Below are 19,979 nucleotides of genomic sequence, written 5' to 3' on the forward strand. Positions count from 1 at the left end.
AAAATTAATACATGTAGCCAGTATATGCTACTGTTATGTTTGTTTGTTTAGACTATAGTAAAACCATGATTTCCTTTCTAAATTAATACATGTAGCCTGTATATGCTACTGTTGTTTGTTTGTTTAGACTATAGTAAAACCATGATTTCTTGCTAAATTAATACATGTAGCCAGTATATGCTACTGTTTTTGTTTAAACTATAGTAAAACCATGGTTTCTTGCAAAATTTATACATGTAGCCAGTATATCCTAATGTTATGTTTGTTTAGACTATAGTAAAACCATGATTTCTTACAAAATTAATATGTGTAGCCAGTATATGCTAATGTTATGTTTGTTTAGATTATGGTAAAACCATGATTTCTTGCAAAATTAATACATGTAGCCAGTATATGCTACTGTTGTTTGTTTGTTTAGACTATAGTAAAACCATGGTTTCTCTCTAAATTAATACATGTAGCCAGTATATGCTAATGTTTTGTTTGTTTAGACTATAGTAAAACCATGATCTCTTGCAAAATTAATACATGTAGCCAGTATATGCTACTGTTATGTTTGTTTGTTTAGACTATAGTAAAACCATGATTTCTTGCAAAATTAATACATTTAGCCAGTATATGCTACTGTTGTTTGTTTGTTTGTTTAGACTATAGTAAAACCATGATCTCTTGCAAAATTAATACATGTAGCCAGTATATGCTAATGTTGTGTTTGTTTAGACTATAGTAAAACCATGATTTCTTGCAAAATTAATACATGTAGCCAGTACATGCTACTGTTATGTTTGTTTAGACTATAGTAAAACCATGGTTTCTTGCTAAATTAATACATGTAGCCAGTATATGCTAATGTTATGTTCGTTTAGACTATGGTAAAACCATGATTTCTTGCAAAATTAATACATGTAGCCAGTATATACTAATGTTATGTTTGTTTAGACTATGGTAAAAACATTGGTTTCTTGCAAAATTAATACATGTAGCCAGTATATGCTACTGTTATGTTTGTTTAGACTATGGTAAAAACATTGGTTTCTTGCAAAATTAATACATGTAGCCAGTATATGCTAATGTTATGTTTGTTTAGACTATGGTAAAACCATGGTTTCTTGCAAAATTCATACATGTAGCCAGCATATGCTACTGTTGTTTGTTTGTTTAGACTATAGTAAAACCATGGTTTCTCTCTAAATTAATACATGTAGCCAGTATATGCTAATGTTTTGTTTGTTTTGACTATAGTAAAACCATGATTTCTTGCAAAATTAATACATGTAGCCATTATATGCTACTGTTATGTTTGTTTGTTTAGACTATAGTAAAACCATGATTTCTTGCAAAATTAATACATGTAGCCAGTATATGCTACTGTTATGTTTGTTTGTTTAGACTATAGTAAAACCATGATTTCTTGCAAAATTAATACATTTAGCCAGTATATGCTACTGTTGTTTGTTTGTTTAGACTATAGTAAAACCATGATTTCTTGCAAAATTAATACGTGTAGCCAGTATATGCTAATGTTGTGTTTGTTTAGACTATAGTAAAACCATGATTTCTTGCAAAATTAATACATGTAGCCAGTATATGCTAATGTTATGTTTGTTTGTTTAGACTATAGTAAAGCCATGGTTTCTTACAAAATTAATACGTGTAGCCAGTATATGCTAATGTTATGTTTGTTTAGACTATAGTAAACCATGATTTCTTGAAAAATTAATACGTGTAGCCAGTATATGCTACTGTTATTTTTGTTTATTTAGACTATAGTAAAACCATGATTTCTTGCAAAATTAATGTGTAGCCAGTATATGCTACTGTTATGTTTGTTTGTTTAGACAATAGTAAAACCATGATTTCTTGCAAAATTAATACATGTAGCCAGTATATGCTACTGTTATGTTTGTTTGTTTAGACTATAGTAAAACCATGATTTCCTTTCTAGATTAATACATGTAGCCTGTATATGCTACTGTTGTTTGTTTAAACTATAGTAAAACCATGGTTTCTTGCAAAATTTATACATGTAGCCAGTATATGCTAATGTTATGTTTGTTTAGACTTTGGTAAAACCATGATTTCTTGCAAAATTAATACATGTAGCCAGTATATGCTAATGTTATGTTTGTTTAGACTATAGTAAAACCATGATTTCTTACAAAATTAATATGTGTAGCCAGTATATGCTAATGTTGTGTTTGTTTAGACTATAGTAAAACCATGATTTCTTTCAAAATTAATACATGTAGTCAGTATATGCTACTGTTATGTTTGTTTAGACTATAGTAAAACCATGATTTCTTGCAAAATTAATACATATAGCCAGTATATGCTAATGTTATGTTTGTTTGTTTAGACTATAGTAAAGCCATGGTTTCTTGCAAAATTAATACGTGTAGCCAGTATATGCTAATGTTGTGTTTGTTTAGACTATAGTAAAACCATGATTTCTTTCAAAATTAATACATGTAGTCAGTATATGCTACTGTTATGTTTGTTTAGACTATAGTAAAACCATGGTTTCTTGCTAAATTAATACATGTAGCCAGTATATGCTAATGTTATGTTCGTTTAGACTATGGTAAAACCATGATTTCTTGCAAAAATAATACACATAGCCAGTATATGCTACTGTTATGTTTGTTTCGACTATGGTAAAACCATGATTTCTTGCTAAATTAATACATGTAGCCAGTATATGCTACTGTTTTTTTTTAAACTATAGTAAAACCATGGTTTCTTGCAAAATTTATACATGTAGCCAGTATATGCTAATGTTATGTTTGTTTAGACTATGGTAAAACCATGATTTCCTGCAAAATTAATACATGTAGCCAGTATATGCTACTGTTGTTTGTTTGTTTAGACTATAGTAAAACCATGGTTTCTCTCTAAATTAATACATGTAGCCAGTATATGCTAATGTTTTGTTTGTTTTGACTATAGTAAAACCATGATTTCTTGCAAAATTAATACATGTAGCCATTATATGCTACTGTTATGTTTGTTTGTTTAGACTATAGTAAAACCATGATTTCTTGCAAAATTAATACATGTAGCCAGTATATGCTACTGTTATGTTTGTTTGTTTGTTTAGACTATAGTAAAACCATGATTTCTTGCAAAATTAATACATTTAGCCAGTATATGCTACTGTTGTTTGTTTGTTTAGACTATAGTAAAACCATGATTTCTTGCAAAATTAATACGTGTAGCCAGTATATGCTAATGTTGTGTTTGTTTAGACTATAGTAAAACCATGATTTCTTGCAAATTAATACATGTAGCCAGTATATGCTACTGTTGTTTGTTTGTTTAGACTATAGTAAAACCATGATTTCTTGCAAAATTAATACATATAGCCAGTATATGCTACTGTTGTTTCTTTGTTTGTTTAGACTATAGTAAAACCATGATTTCTTACAAAATTAATACGTGTAGCCAGTATATGCTAATGTTATGTTTGTTTAGACTATAGTAAACCATGATTTCTTGTAAAATTAATATGTGTAGCCAGTATATGCTACTGTTATTTTTGTTTATTTAGACTATAGTAAAACCATGATTTCTTGCTAAATTAATACATGTAGCCAGTATATGCTACTGTTTTTTTTTAAACTATAGTAAAACCATGGTTTCTTGCAAAATTTATACATGTAGCCAGTATATGCTAATGTTATGTTTGTTTAGACTATGGTAAAACCATGATTTCCTGCAAAATTAATACATGTAGCCAGTATATGCTACTGTTGTTTGTTTGTTTAGACTATAGTAAAACCAGGGTTTCTCTCTAAATTAATACATGTAGCCAGTATATGCTAATGTTTTGTTTTCTTTTGACTATAGTAAAACCATGATTTCTTGCGAAATTAATACATGTAGCCAGTATATGCTACTGTTATGTTTGTTTGTTTAGACTATAGTAAAACCATGATTTCTTGCAAAATTAATACATTTAGCCAGTATATGCTACTGTTGTTTGTTTGTTTGTTTGTTTGTTTAGACTATAGTAAAACCATGATTTCTTGCAAAATTAATACGTGTAGCCAGTATATGCTAATGTTGTGTTTGTTTAGACTATAGTAAAACCATGATTTCTTGCAAAATTAATACATGTAGTCAGTATATGCTACTGTTATGTTTGTTTAGACTATAGTAAAACCATGGTTTCTTGCTAAATTAATACATGTAGCCAGTATATGCTAATGTTATGTTTGTTTGTTTAGACTATAGTAAAGCCATGGTTTCTTGCAAAATTAATACGTGTAGCCAGTATATGCTAATGTTGTGTTTGTTTAGACTATAGTAAAACCATGATTTCTTGCAAAATTAATACGTATACCCAGTATATGCTACTGTTGTTTGTTTGTTTGTTTAGACTATAGTAAAACCATGATTTCTTGCAAAATTAATACATATAGCCAGTATATGCTAATGTTATGTTTGTTTGTTTAGACTATAGTAAAGCCATGGTTTCTTGCAAAATTAATACGTGTAGCCAGTATATGCTAATGTTGTGTTTGTTTAGACTATAGTAAAACCATGATTTCTTTCAAAATTAATACATGTAGTCAGTATATGCTACTGTTATGTTTGTTTAGACTATAGTAAAACCATGGTTTCTTGCTAAATTAATACATGTAGCCAGTATATGCTAATGTTATGTTCGTTTAGACTATGGTAAAACCATGATTTCTTGCAAAAATAATACACATAGCCAGTATATGCTACTGTTATGTTTGTTTCGACTATGGTAAAACCATGATTTCTTGCTAAATTAATACATGTAGCCAGTATATGCTACTGTTTTTTTTTAAACTATAGTAAAACCATGGTTTCTTGCAAAATTTATACATGTAGCCAGTATATGCTAATGTTATGTTTGTTTAGACTATGGTAAAACCATGATTTCCTGCAAAATTAATACATGTAGCCAGTATATGCTACTGTTGTTTGTTTGTTTAGACTATAGTAAAACCATGGTTTCTCTCTAAATTAATACATGTAGCCAGTATATGCTAATGTTTTGTTTGTTTAGACTATAGTAAAACCATGATTTCTTGCAAAATTAATATATATACCCAGTATATGCTACTGTTGTTTGTTTGTTTGTTTAGACTATAGTAAAACCATGATTTCTTGCAAAATTAATACATATAGCCAGTATATGCTAATGTTATGTTTGTTTGTTTAGACTATAGTAAAGCCATGGTTTCTTGCTAAATTAATACATTTAGCCAGTATATGCTACTGTTGTTTGTTTGTTTGTTTGTTTAGACTATAGTAAAACCATGATTTCTTGCAAAATTAATACGTGTAGCCAGTATATGCTAATGTTGTGTTTGTTTAGACTATAGTAAAACCATGATTTCTTGCAAAATTAATACATGTAGCCAGTATATGCTACTGTTATGTTTGTTTAGACTATAGTAAAACCATGGTTTCTTGCTAAATTAATACATGTAGCCAGTATATGCTAGTGTTATGTTTGTTTAGACTATAGTAAAACCATGATTTCTTACAAAATTAATACGTGTAGCCAGTATATGCTACTGTTGTTTGTTTGTTTGTTTAGACTATAGTAAAACCATGATTTCTTGCAAAATAAATACATTTAGCCAGTATATGCTACTGTTGTTTGTTTGTTTAGACTATAGTAAAACCATGATTTCTTGCAAACTTAATACATGTAGCCAGTATATGGTAATGTTATGTTTGTTTGTTTAGACTATAGTAAAACCATGGTTTCTTACAAAATTAATACGTGTAGCCAGTATATGCTAATGTTATGTTTGTTTAGACTATAGTAAACCATGATTTCTTGAAAAACTAATACGTGTAGCCAGTATATGCTACTGTTATTTTTGTTCATTTAGACTATAGTAAAACCATGATTTCTTGCAAAATTAATATGTGTAGCCAGTATATGCTACTGTTATGTTTGTTTGTTTAGACTATAGTAAAACCATGATTTCTTGCAAAATTAATACATGTAGCCAGTATATGCTACTGTTATGTTTGTTTGTTTAGACTATAGTAAAACCATGATTTCCTTTCTAAATTAATACATGTAGCCTGTATATGCTACTGTTGTTTGTTTGTTTAGACTATAGTAAAACCATGATTTCTTGCTAAATTAATACATGTAGCCAGTATATGCTACTGTTTTTGTTTAAACTATAGTAAAACCATGGTTTCTTGCAAAATTTATACATGTAGCCAGTATATCCTAATGTTATGTTTGTTTAGACTATAGTAAAACCATGATTTCTTACAAAATTAATATGTGTAGCCAGTATATGCTAATGTTATGTTTGTTTAGATTATGGTAAAACCATGATTTCTTGCAAAATTAATACATGTAGCCAGTATATGCTACTGTTGTTTGTTTGTTTAGACTATAGTTAAACCATGGTTTCTCTCTAAATTAATACATGTAGCCAGTATATGCTAATGTTTTGTTTGTTTAGACTATAGTAAAACCATGATCTCTTGCAAAATTAATACATGTAGCCAGTATATGCTACTGTTATGTTTGTTTGTTTAGACTATAGTAAAACCATGATTTCTTGCAAAATTAATACATTTAGCCAGTATATGCTACTGTTGTTTGTTTGTTTGTTTAGACTATAGTAAAACCATGATTTCTTGCAAAATTAATACATATAGCCAGTATATGCTAATGTTATGTTTGTTTGTTTAGACTATAGTAAAGCCATGGTTTCTTGCTAAATTAATACATTTAGCCAGTATATGCTACTGTTGTTTGTTTGTTTGTTTGTTTAGACTATAGTAAAACCATGATTTCTTGCAAAATTAATACGTGTAGCCAGTATATGCTAATGTTGTGTTTGTTTAGACTATAGTAAAACCATGATTTCTTGCAAAATTAATACATGTAGCCAGTATATGCTACTGTTATGTTTGTTTAGACTATAGTAAAACCATGGTTTCTTGCTAAATTAATACATGTAGCCAGTATATGCTAGTGTTATGTTTGTTTAGACTATAGTAAAACCATGATTTCTTACAAAATTAATACGTGTAGCCAGTATATGCTACTGTTGTTTGTTTGTTTGTTTAGACTATAGTAAAACCATGATTTCTTGCAAAATAAATACATTTAGCCAGTATATGCTACTGTTGTTTGTTTGTTTAGACTATAGTAAAACCATGATTTCTTGCAAACTTAATACATGTAGCCAGTATATGGTAATGTTATGTTTGTTTGTTTAGACTATAGTAAAACCATGGTTTCTTACAAAATTAATACGTGTAGCCAGTATATGCTAATGTTATGTTTGTTTAGACTATAGTAAACCATGATTTCTTGAAAAACTAATACGTGTAGCCAGTATATGCTACTGTTATTTTTGTTCATTTAGACTATAGTAAAACCATGATTTCTTGCAAAATTAATATGTGTAGCCAGTATATGCTACTGTTATGTTTGTTTGTTTAGACTATAGTAAAACCATGATTTCTTGCAAAATTAATACATGTAGCCAGTATATGCTACTGTTATGTTTGTTTGTTTAGACTATAGTAAAACCATGATTTCCTTTCTAAATTAATACATGTAGCCTGTATATGCTACTGTTGTTTGTTTGTTTAGACTATAGTAAAACCATGATTTCTTGCTAAATTAATACATGTAGCCAGTATATGCTACTGTTTTTGTTTAAACTATAGTAAAACCATGGTTTCTTGCAAAATTTATACATGTAGCCAGTATATCCTAATGTTATGTTTGTTTAGACTATAGTAAAACCATGATTTCTTACAAAATTAATATGTGTAGCCAGTATATGCTAATGTTATGTTTGTTTAGATTATGGTAAAACCATGATTTCTTGCAAAATTAATACATGTAGCCAGTATATGCTACTGTTGTTTGTTTGTTTAGACTATAGTAAAACCATGGTTTCTCTCTAAATTAATACATGTAGCCAGTATATGCTAATGTTTTGTTTGTTTAGACTATAGTAAAACCATGATCTCTTGCAAAATTAATACATGTAGCCAGTATATGCTACTGTTATGTTTGTTTGTTTAGACTATAGTAAAACCATGATTTCTTGCAAAATTAATACATTTAGCCAGTATATGCTACTGTTGTTTGTTTGTTTGTTTAGACTATAGTAAAACCATGATCTCTTGCAAAATTAATACATGTAGCCAGTATATGCTAATGTTGTGTTTGTTTAGACTATAGTAAAACCATGATTTCTTGCGAAATTAATACATGTAGCCAGTATATGCTACTGTTATGTTTGTTTGTTTAGACTATAGTAAAACCATGATTTCTTGCAAAATTAATACATTTAGCCAGTATATGCTACTGTTGTTTGTTTGTTTGTTTGTTTGTTTAGACTATAGTAAAACCATGATTTCTTGCAAAATTAATACGTGTAGCCAGTATATGCTAATGTTGTGTTTGTTTAGACTATAGTAAAACCATGATTTCTTGCAAAATTAATACATGTAGTCAGTATATGCTACTGTTATGTTTGTTTAGACTATAGTAAAACCATGGTTTCTTGCTAAATTAATACATGTAGCCAGTATATGCTAATGTTATGTTTGTTTGTTTAGACTATAGTAAAGCCATGGTTTCTTGCAAAATTAATACGTGTAGCCAGTATATGCTAATGTTGTGTTTGTTTAGACTATAGTAAAACCATGATTTCTTGCAAAATTAATACGTATACCCAGTATATGCTACTGTTGTTTGTTTGTTTGTTTAGACTATAGTAAAACCATGATTTCTTGCAAAATTAATACATATAGCCAGTATATGCTAATGTTATGTTTGTTTGTTTAGACTATAGTAAAGCCATGGTTTCTTGCAAAATTAATACGTGTAGCCAGTATATGCTAATGTTGTGTTTGTTTAGACTATAGTAAAACCATGATTTCTTTCAAAATTAATACATGTAGTCAGTATATGCTACTGTTATGTTTGTTTAGACTATAGTAAAACCATGGTTTCTTGCTAAATTAATACATGTAGCCAGTATATGCTAATGTTATGTTCGTTTAGACTATGGTAAAACCATGATTTCTTGCAAAAATAATACACATAGCCAGTATATGCTACTGTTATGTTTGTTTCGACTATGGTAAAACCATGATTTCTTGCTAAATTAATACATTTAGCCAGTATATGCTACTGTTGTTTGTTTGTTTGTTTGTTTGTTTAGACTATAGTAAAACCATGATTTCTTGCAAAATTAATACGTGTAGCCAGTATATGCTAATGTTGTGTTTGTTTAGACTATAGTAAAACCATGATTTCTTGCAAAATTAATACATGTAGCCAGTATATGCTACTGTTATGTTTGTTTAGACTATAGTAAAACCATGGTTTCTTGCTAAATTAATACATGTAGCCAGTATATGCTAGTGTTATGTTTGTTTAGACTATAGTAAAACTGTGGTGGACACGTATTGGGGACAGAATTCAACCCAGGAACTAAGGGTTAAGTCATGGTTGCCCTGGCAGGTTAACGCAGGGTTAAGTTATGGTTGTCCAGCCAGTTTTCTGATTATTCTTGCCACCTCCGCTCAGTCGAGCTGTGGTTTGGTTGTCTCTCTGATTTACCGTGGATTAAAGAAAGTTGCCTACACGGCTAAAGTGTGAACCTACGGTCTTCTCCGTTCCTTCGGCTCTACACTGGTGACCCCGACGTCGGTTTTCGGATAAGTTTTCTGAAACCACACACATTATGGCTACGAACGCCGTTGCAATTAAACTGCCGGAGTTTTGGGAGTCTTCCGCGGCTACATGGTTCGCGCAGGCTGAGGCACAGTTCGCGCTCAGAGACATAACAGCAGACGAGACCAGGTACTACTACGTATTGGCAGCGCTGGGGTGCGCTACGGCTTCCAGGATAAGCGGTTTCATAACCAACCCACCGGCCGATGGTAAATACGCCGCACTTAAACATCTCCTCCTTGAAACTTTTGAACTGTCAACAACGGAGAGAGCACGTCGCCTCTTCGCAATTCAGGGCTTGGGAGATGGCAAACCATCGGAGCTAATGAGCAGGATGTTAAACCTACTGGGTCAAGAAAAGCCATGTTTCCTGTTTATGGAGCTGTTTCTGCGCAACATGCCGCCCCACGTCCAGACTGCGCTCGCTAACTCCACCATCACTGATCCCCGTGAGCTGGCAAAGGAGGCTGACCGATTCTTCGTCGCTACACAACGTTCCTCCCATGCCGGGGTGCTGGCTCCTACCTTCACTGGCCCCCCGCCGACATCGCGGGCGTGGCCCGACGGTGGCGCCACAGCATCAGACCGCTACAAGCCCTCTGGACTCTGTATGTACCACGCTCGATTTGGTGCGAAAGCTAAACGGTGCCGTTCCCCCTGCAACTACAGGCCGACGGGAAACGAGAGGGCCAACACTCAGTAGTGGCCATGAGTGTTGGCGATACGAGCAGGCTACTCTTCATCCTCGACACCATCTCCGGTCGGCGATTTCTTTGTGACACGGGCGCACAGAGAAGCGTGCTCCCTGCTACTGACGTCGACATCATGGGCGGGGAGCGGGGCCCCCAGTTGGCGACGGCTGACGGCAGCCCTATCCACACCTACGGCGTGCGGTCTGTAGAACTGTGTTTTGGTGGACAACGTTTCACGTGGGAGTTCGTCATGGCCAATGTAACGCTTCCCCTCCTCGGAGCTGATTTTTTGTGCGCTTACGGTTTGCTAGTGGACATTCAGAACAGCCGTCTGGTCGATGCCTTAACCTTCTCCTCCTTCGCATGTACGCGGAGGGAAGCGGCCTATGCAGGTCTAGCCAACTCTCTCTCAGAGGCAGACAAGTTCACCCGCCTCCTCGCTGAGTTCCCTGACCTCACCCAGCCTACCTTCTCTGCACCCACCGCTAAGCATGGGGTGGAGCATCACATTGCTACGAAGGGGCCCCCGGTCTACGCCAGAGCCAGGCGTCTCGACCCCGCCAAACTCGCCATTGCCAAGTCTGAGTTCGAGCACCTGGAACGCATGGGGATCATCCGCCGCTCTGACAGCCCGTGGGCGTCCCCACTCCACATCGTCGCTAAGCCTGATGGAGGTTGGCGCCCATGCGGGGACTACCGCCGACTAAATGACGCCACCACGCCCGACCGCTATCCTGTCCCGCATATCCAGGACTTTTCTGCAAACCTGTCTGGCAAATGCGTCTTCTCAAAAGTCGACCTGGTCCGTGGTTATCATCAAGTTCCCGTGCACCCCTCAGACATCCCCAAGACAGCGGTGACTACCCCATTCGGCCTATTTGAATTCCTACGAATGCCATTTGGACTCAAAAACGCGGCCCAGTCCTTTCAGCGGCTGATGGATTCAGTGCTCCGTGGCCTTCCTTTCCTCTTCGTCTATTTGGACGACATACTCATCGCCAGCGCCTCCAAGGAAGAACACCTGTCCCATCTTCATGCCCTCTTCACACGCCTCAGCCAGCATGGGCTGATCGTCAACCCGGCGAAGTGCCGGTTCGGGCTGACAGCCATTGATTTCCTCGGGCATCGCATCACTGGGGACGGGGCAGTCCCCCTGCCCTCAAAGGTGGAAGCGGTGGCGGCCTTTCCGCGCCCCCAAACAGCTCGTGCGCTCAGGGAGTTCATCGGGATGGTGACATTCTACCACCGCTTCATTCCCCGAGCCGCCTTTATCATCCGGCCACTGTACGAGGCGCTGAAAGGCATGTCCCCCAACCAGGCGGTCGACTGGACAGCAGAGCGGGACCGTGCGTTCACCGAGACTAAAGCTGCGCTCTCCCAGGCTACCCTGCTAGCGCATCCTTCACCTACAGCGCCTATTTCCATAACCACGGATGCATCGGACTATGCTGTTGGTGCGGTTCACGAACAGTGGGTGGGGGGGGCTTGGCAGCCTTTGGCCTTTTTCAGTCGCCAGCTTACACCCCGAGAGCGCAAGTATAGTACTTTTGACAGGGAACTCCTCGGTCTCTGGCTCGCTGTCCGGCATTTCCGTTTCCTGCTAGAGGGCCGCGAGTTTACTGCGTACGTGGACCACAAGCCCCTCACGTTTGCCATGTCCAAGACGGCCGAGCCATGGTCCGCTCGCCAGCAGCGACAACTCTCCTACATTTCGGAATTCACTACCGACATCCAGCACGTCGCTGGTAAGTCTAACCAGGTAGCTGACTGCCTCTCTAGGGCAGTGATTGGAGCGGTCCACCTAGGCCTTGACTATGCACAGATGGCCGTTGACCAGGCCACGGACCCGAGCATCCTCCGTCTCCGGGCCTCCGACACGGGGCTCCGCCTGCAGGACGTTCCTTTCAGCGACACAGGTGCCACCCTCCTGTGTGACGTCTCCACAGGACAGCCCAGGCCCATCGTCCCGCACAGCTGGAGACGCCCCGTATTTGAAGCTGTGCACGGCCTCTCTCATCCAGGCGGTAAGCCATCCGTGCGCCTGACCTCTGCTAAGTTTGTGTGGGAGGGACTTAAGAGAGACGTGAAAGCGTGGGCCGACTCGTGTGTTGCCTGTCAGCGGGCTAAGATACACCGCCACATTAAGGCGCCCCTGGAACGCTTCGCAGTGCCGGAGAGACGATTTGACCATGTCCACGTCGACCTGGTTGGTCCCCTACCCCCCTCCCATGGGTTCACCTACCTCTTCACTGTGGTGGACAGGACTACGCGCTGGCCTGAAGCTGTTCCCCTGGCATCCACGACGTCTGCTGATGTGGCCCGGGCTTTTATTGGGTCGTGGGTCTCACGTTTCGGTACGCCTTCCGACCTTTCATCTGACCGCGGGCCACAGTTTACCTCAGAGCTATGGAATGCTGTGGGTGAGGCTCTGGGTGTCAAGCTTCATCGCACTACCGCCTACCACCCTCAGGCGAACGGCCTATGTGAGCGCTTCCACCGGTCCATGAAGGCTGCGCTTCGGGCTACTCTCAAGGACTGCAACTGGGTCGACAAGCTCCCATGGGTCATGCTGGGCCTGCGGACCGCCCCGAAGGAAGACCTACAAGCCTCCTCTGCGGAGCTGGTGTACGGCACGCCGCTGCGAGTCCCAGGCGATTTCATGCCCAATGCAACGCGTCCCTGGTCAGCTGTGGACCAACGAGCCTCCTTGCTGGACGGGGTCAGAGCTTTCACACCCGTCCCTACCGCCCAACACGGCGCGCCGGTGTCCCAGGTGCCCCCAGGTCTGCAGTCAGCGGACTACGTGTTCATCCGTCACGACGCACACCGCCCCCCTCTGCAACCCCCTTATGACGGCCCCTTCCGCGTCCTGGAACGGGGAACTAAGCACCTGGTGGTGGATTTTGGGGGCACGGCCGAGCATGTTTCAGTGGACCGAGTTAAACCCGCACACCTGGACTTGACGCAGCCGTTGGAGTTAGCCCAACCTCCTCGTCGCGGTCGTCCCCCGGCTCCGCCTCCTCCCCCCGTGGAGGCCCGAGCTGCCTCTTCTGCTCCTCAGGCCGACCTCCACAGGCCCGCGTCAATGCCTCCCAGAGACACTCCGGCCCCTGTTATCCGGAGCCGCCGCGGACGGCCTGTTGTCCACCCGCGCCTGCCTGACTTCGATTACTAGGGCGAATTCTGGGGGGGCTCATGTGGTGGACACGTATTGGGGACAGAATTCAACCCAGGAACTAAGGGTTAAGTCATGGTTGCCCTGGCAGGTTAACGCAGGGTTAAGTTATGGTTGTCCAGCCAGTTTTCTGATTATTCTTGCCACCTCCGCTCAGTCGAGCTGTGGTTTGGTTGTCTCTCTGATTTACCGTGGATTAAAGAAAGTTGCCTACACGGCTAAAGTGTGAACCTACGGTCTTCTCCGTTCCTTCGGCTCTACAAAACCATGATTTCTTACAAAATTAATACGTGTAGCCAGTATATGCTACTGTTGTTTGTTTGTTTGTTTAGACTATAGTAAAACCATGATTTCTTGCAAAATAAATACATTTAGCCAGTATATGCTACTGTTGTTTGTTTGTTTAGACTATAGTAAAACCATGATTTCTTGCAAACTTAATACATGTAGCCAGTATATGGTAATGTTATGTTTGTTTGTTTAGACTATAGTAAAACCATGGTTTCTTACAAAATTAATACGTGTAGCCAGTATATGCTAATGTTATGTTTGTTTAGACTATAGTAAACCATGATTTCTTGAAAAACTAATACGTGTAGCCAGTATATGCTACTGTTATTTTTGTTCATTTAGACTATAGTAAAACCATGATTTCTTGCAAAATTAATATGTGTAGCCAGTATATGCTACTGTTATGTTTGTTTGTTTAGACTATAGTAAAACCATGATTTCTTGCAAAATTAATACATGTAGCCAGTATATGCTACTGTTATGTTTGTTTGTTTAGACTATAGTAAAACCATGATTTCCTTTCTAAATTAATACATGTAGCCTGTATATGCTACTGTTGTTTGTTTGTTTAGACTATAGTAAAACCATGATTTCTTGCTAAATTAATACATGTAGCCAGTATATGCTACTGTTTTTGTTTAAACTATAGTAAAACCATGGTTTCTTGCAAAATTTATACATGTAGCCAGTATATCCTAATGTTATGTTTGTTTAGACTATAGTAAAACCATGATTTCTTACAAAATTAATATGTGTAGCCAGTATATGCTAATGTTATGTTTGTTTAGATTATGGTAAAACCATGATTTCTTGCAAAATTAATACATGTAGCCAGTATATGCTACTGTTGTTTGTTTGTTTAGACTATAGTAAAACCATGGTTTCTCTCTAAATTAATACATGTAGCCAGTATATGCTAATGTTTTGTTTGTTTAGACTATAGTAAAACCATGATCTCTTGCAAAATTAATACATGTAGCCAGTATATGCTACTGTTATGTTTGTTTGTTTAGACTATAGTAAAACCATGATTTCTTGCAAAATTAATACATTTAGCCAGTATATGCTACTGTTGTTTGTTTGTTTGTTTAGACTATAGTAAAACCATGATCTCTTGCAAAATTAATACATGTAGCCAGTATATGCTAATGTTGTGTTTGTTTAGACTATAGTAAAACCATGATTTCTTGCAAAATTAATACATGTAGCCAGTACATGCTACTGTTATGTTTGTTTAGACTATAGTAAAACCATGGTTTCTTGCTAAATTAATACATGTAGCCAGTATATGCTAATGTTATGTTCGTTTAGACTATGGTAAAACCATGATTTCTTGCAAAATTAATACATGTAGCCAGTATATACTAATGTTATGTTTGTTTAGACTATGGTAAAAACATTGGTTTCTTGCAAAATTAATACATGTAGCCAGTATATGCTACTGTTATGTTTGTTTAGACTATGGTAAAAACATTGGTTTCTTGCAAAATTAATACATGTAGCCAGTATATGCTAATGTTATGTTTGTTTAGACTATGGTAAAACCATGGTTTCTTGCAAAATTCATACATGTAGCCAGCATATGCTACTGTTGTTTGTTTGTTTAGACTATAGTAAAACCATGGTTTCTCTCTAAATTAATACATGTAGCCAGTATATGCTAATGTTTTGTTTGTTTTGACTATAGTAAAACCATGATTTCTTGCAAAATTAATACATGTAGCCATTATATGCTACTGTTATGTTTGTTTGTTTAGACTATAGTAAAACCATGATTTCTTGCAAAATTAATACATGTAGCCAGTATATGCTACTGTTATGTTTGTTTGTTTAGACTATAGTAAAACCATGATTTCTTGCAAAATTAATACATTTAGCCAGTATATGCTACTGTTGTTTGTTTGTTTAGACTATAGTAAAACCATGATTTCTTGCAAAATTAATACGTGTAGCCAGTATATGCTAATGTTGTGTTTGTTTAGACTATAGTAAAACCATGATTTCTTGCAAATTAATACATGTAGCCAGTATATGCTACTGTTGTTTGTTTGTTTAGACTATAGTAAAACCATGATTTCTTGCAAAATTAATACATATAGCCAGTATATGCTACTGTTGTTTCTTTGTTTGTTTAGACTATAGTAAAACCATGATTTCTTGCAAAATAAATACATGTAGCCAGTATATGCTACTGTTTTTGTTTAAACTATAGTAAAACCATGGTTTCTTGCAAAACTTATACATGTAGCCAGTATATGCTAATGTTATGTTTGTTTAGACTATAGTAAACCATGATTTCTTGAAAAATTAATACGTGTAGCCAGTATATGCTACTGTTATTTTTGTTTATTTAGACTATAGTAAAACCATGATTTCTTGCAAAATTAATGTGTAGCCAGTATATGCTACTGTTATGTTTGTTTGTTTAGACAATAGTAAAACCATGATTTCTTGCAAAATTAATACATGTAGCCAGTATATGCTACTGTTATGTTTGTTTGTTTAGACTATAGTAAAACCATGATTTCCTTTCTAGATTAATACATGTAGCCTGTATATGCTACTGTTGTTTGTTTAAACTATAGTAAAACCATGGTTTCTTGCAAAATTTATACATGTAGCCAGTATATGCTAATGTTATGTTTGTTTAGACTTTGGTAAAACCATGATTTCTTGCAAAATTAATACATGTAGCCAGTATATGCTAATGTTATGTTTGTTTAGACTATAGTAAAACCATGATTTCTTACAAAATTAATATGTGTAGCCAGTATATGCTAATGTTGTGTTTGTTTAGACTATAGTAAAACCATGATTTCTTTCAAAATTAATACATGTAGTCAGTATATGCTACTGTTATGTTTGTTTAGACTATAGTAAAACCATGATTTCTTGCAAAATTAATACATATAGCCAGTATATGCTAATGTTATGTTTGTTTGTTTAGACTATAGTAAAACCATGATTTCTTTCAAAATTAATACATGTAGTCAGTATATGCTACTGTTATGTTTGTTTAGACTATAGTAAAACCATGGTTTCTTGCTAAATTAATACATGTAGCCAGTATATGCTAATGTTATGTTCGTTTAGACTATGGTAAAACCATGATTTCTTGCAAAAATAATACACATAGCCAGTATATGCTACTGTTATGTTTGTTTCGACTATGGTAAAACCATGATTTCTTGCTAAATTAATACATGTAGCCAGTATATGCTACTGTTTTTTTTTAAACTATAGTAAAACCATGGTTTCTTGCAAAATTTATACATGTAGCCAGTATATGCTAATGTTATGTTTGTTTAGACTATGGTAAAACCATGATTTCCTGCAAAATTAATACATGTAGCCAGTATATGCTACTGTTGTTTGTTTGTTTAGACTATAGTAAAACCATGGTTTCTCTCTAAATTAATACATGTAGCCAGTATATGCTAATGTTTTGTTTGTTTAGACTATAGTAAAACCATGATTTCTTGCAAAATTAATATATATACCCAGTATATGCTACTGTTGTTTGTTTGTTTGTTTAGACTATAGTAAAACCATGATTTCTTGCAAAATTAATACATATAGCCAGTATATGCTAATGTTATGTTTGTTTGTTTAGACTATAGTAAAGCCATGGTTTCTTGCTAAATTAATACATTTAGCCAGTATATGCTACTGTTGTTTGTTTGTTTGTTTGTTTAGACTATAGTAAAACCATGATTTCTTGCAAAATTAATACGTGTAGCCAGTATATGCTAATGTTGTGTTTGTTTAGACTATAGTAAAACCATGATTTCTTGCAAAATTAATACATGTAGCCAGTATATGCTACTGTTATGTTTGTTTAGACTATAGTAAAACCATGGTTTCTTGCTAAATTAATACATGTAGCCAGTATATGCTAGTGTTATGTTTGTTTAGACTATAGTAAAACCATGATTTCTTACAAAATTAATACGTGTAGCCAGTATATGCTACTGTTGTTTGTTTGTTTGTTTAGACTATAGTAAAACCATGATTTCTTGCAAAATAAATACATTTAGCCAGTATATGCTACTGTTGTTTGTTTGTTTAGACTATAGTAAAACCATGATTTCTTGCAAACTTAATACATGTAGCCAGTATATGGTAATGTTATGTTTGTTTGTTTAGACTATAGTAAAACCATGGTTTCTTACAAAATTAATACGTGTAGCCAGTATATGCTAATGTTATGTTTGTTTAGACTATAGTAAACCATGATTTCTTGAAAAACTAATACGTGTAGCCAGTATAAGCTACTGTTATTTTTGTTCATTTAGACTATAGTAAAACCATGATTTCTTGCAAAATTAATATGTGTAGCCAGTATATGCTACTGTTATGTTTGTTTGTTTAGACTATAGTAAAACCATGATTTCTTGCAAAATTAATACATGTAGCCAGTATATGCTACTGTTATGTTTGTTTGTTTAGACTATAGTAAAACCATGATTTCCTTTCTAAATTAATACATGTAGCCTGTATATGCTACTGTTGTTTGTTTGTTTAGACTATAGTAAAACCATGATTTCTTGCTAAATTAATACATGTAGCCAGTATATGCTACTGTTTTTGTTTAAACTATAGTAAAACCATGGTTTCTTGCAAAATTTATACATGTAGCCAGTATATCCTAATGTTATGTTTGTTTAGACTATGGTAAAACCATGATTTCTTGCAAAATTAATACATGTAGCCAGTATATGCTAATGTTATGTTTGTTTAGACTATAGTAAAACCATGATTTCTTACAAAATTAATATGTGTAGCCAGTATATGCTAATGTTATGTTTGTTTAGATTATGGTAAAACCATGATTTCTTGCAAAATTAATACATGTAGCCAGTATATGCTACTGTTGTTTGTTTGTTTAGACTATAGTAAAACCATGGTTTCTCTCTAAATTAATACATGTAGCCAGTATATGCTAATGTTTTGTTTGTTTAGACTATAGTAAAACCATGATCTCTTGCAAAATTAATACATGTAGCCAGTATATGCTACTGTTATGTTTGTTTGTTTAGACTATAGTAAAACCATGATTTCTTGCAAAATTAATACATTTAGCCAGTATATGCTACTGTTGTTTGTTTGTTTGTTTAGACTATAGTAAAACCATGATCTCTTGCAAAATTAATACATGTAGCCAGTATATGCTAATGTTGTGTTTGTTTAGACTATAGTAAAACCATGATTTCTTGCAAAATTAATACATGTAGCCAGTACATGCTACTGTTATGTTTGTTTAGACTATAGTAAAACCATGGTTTCTTGCTAAATTAATACATGTAGCCAGTATATGCTAATGTTATGTTCGTTTAGACTATGGTAAAACCATGATTTCTTGCAAAATTAATACATGTAGCCAGTATATACTAATGTTATGTTTGTTTAGACTATGGTAAAAACATTGGTTTCTTGCAAAATTAATACATGTAGCCAGTATATGCTACTGTTATGTTTGTTTAGACTATGGTAAAAACATTGGTTTCTTGCAAAATTAATACATGTAGCCAGTATATGCTAATGTTATGTTTGTTTAGACTATGGTAAAACCATGGTTTCTTGCAAAATTCATACATGTAGCCAGCATATGCTACTGTTGTTTGTTTGTTTAGACTATAGTAAAACCATGGTTTCTCTCTAAATTAATACATGTAGCCAGTATATGCTAATGTTTTGTTTGTTTTGACTATAGTAAAACCATGATTTCTTGCAAAATTAATACATGTAGCCATTATATGCTACTGTTATGTTTGTTTGTTTAGACTATAGTAAAACCATGATTTCTTGCAAAATTAATACATGTAGCCAGTATATGCTACTGTTATGTTTGTTTGTTTAGACTATAGTAAAACCATGATTTCTTGCAAAATTAATACATTTAGCCAGTATATGCTACTGTTGTTTGTTTGTTTAGACTATAGTAAAACCATGATTTCTTGCAAAATTAATACGTGTAGCCAGTATATGCTAATGTTGTGTTTGTTTAGACTATAGTAAAACCATGATTTCTTGCAAATTAATACATGTAGCCAGTATATGCTACTGTTGTTTGTTTGTTTAGACTATAGTAAAACCATGATTT

Source organism: Lampris incognitus, chromosome 2, assembly GCF_029633865.1.
Source record: "Lampris incognitus isolate fLamInc1 chromosome 2, fLamInc1.hap2, whole genome shotgun sequence".
Taxonomy (NCBI): Eukaryota; Metazoa; Chordata; class Actinopteri; order Lampriformes; family Lampridae; genus Lampris; species Lampris incognitus.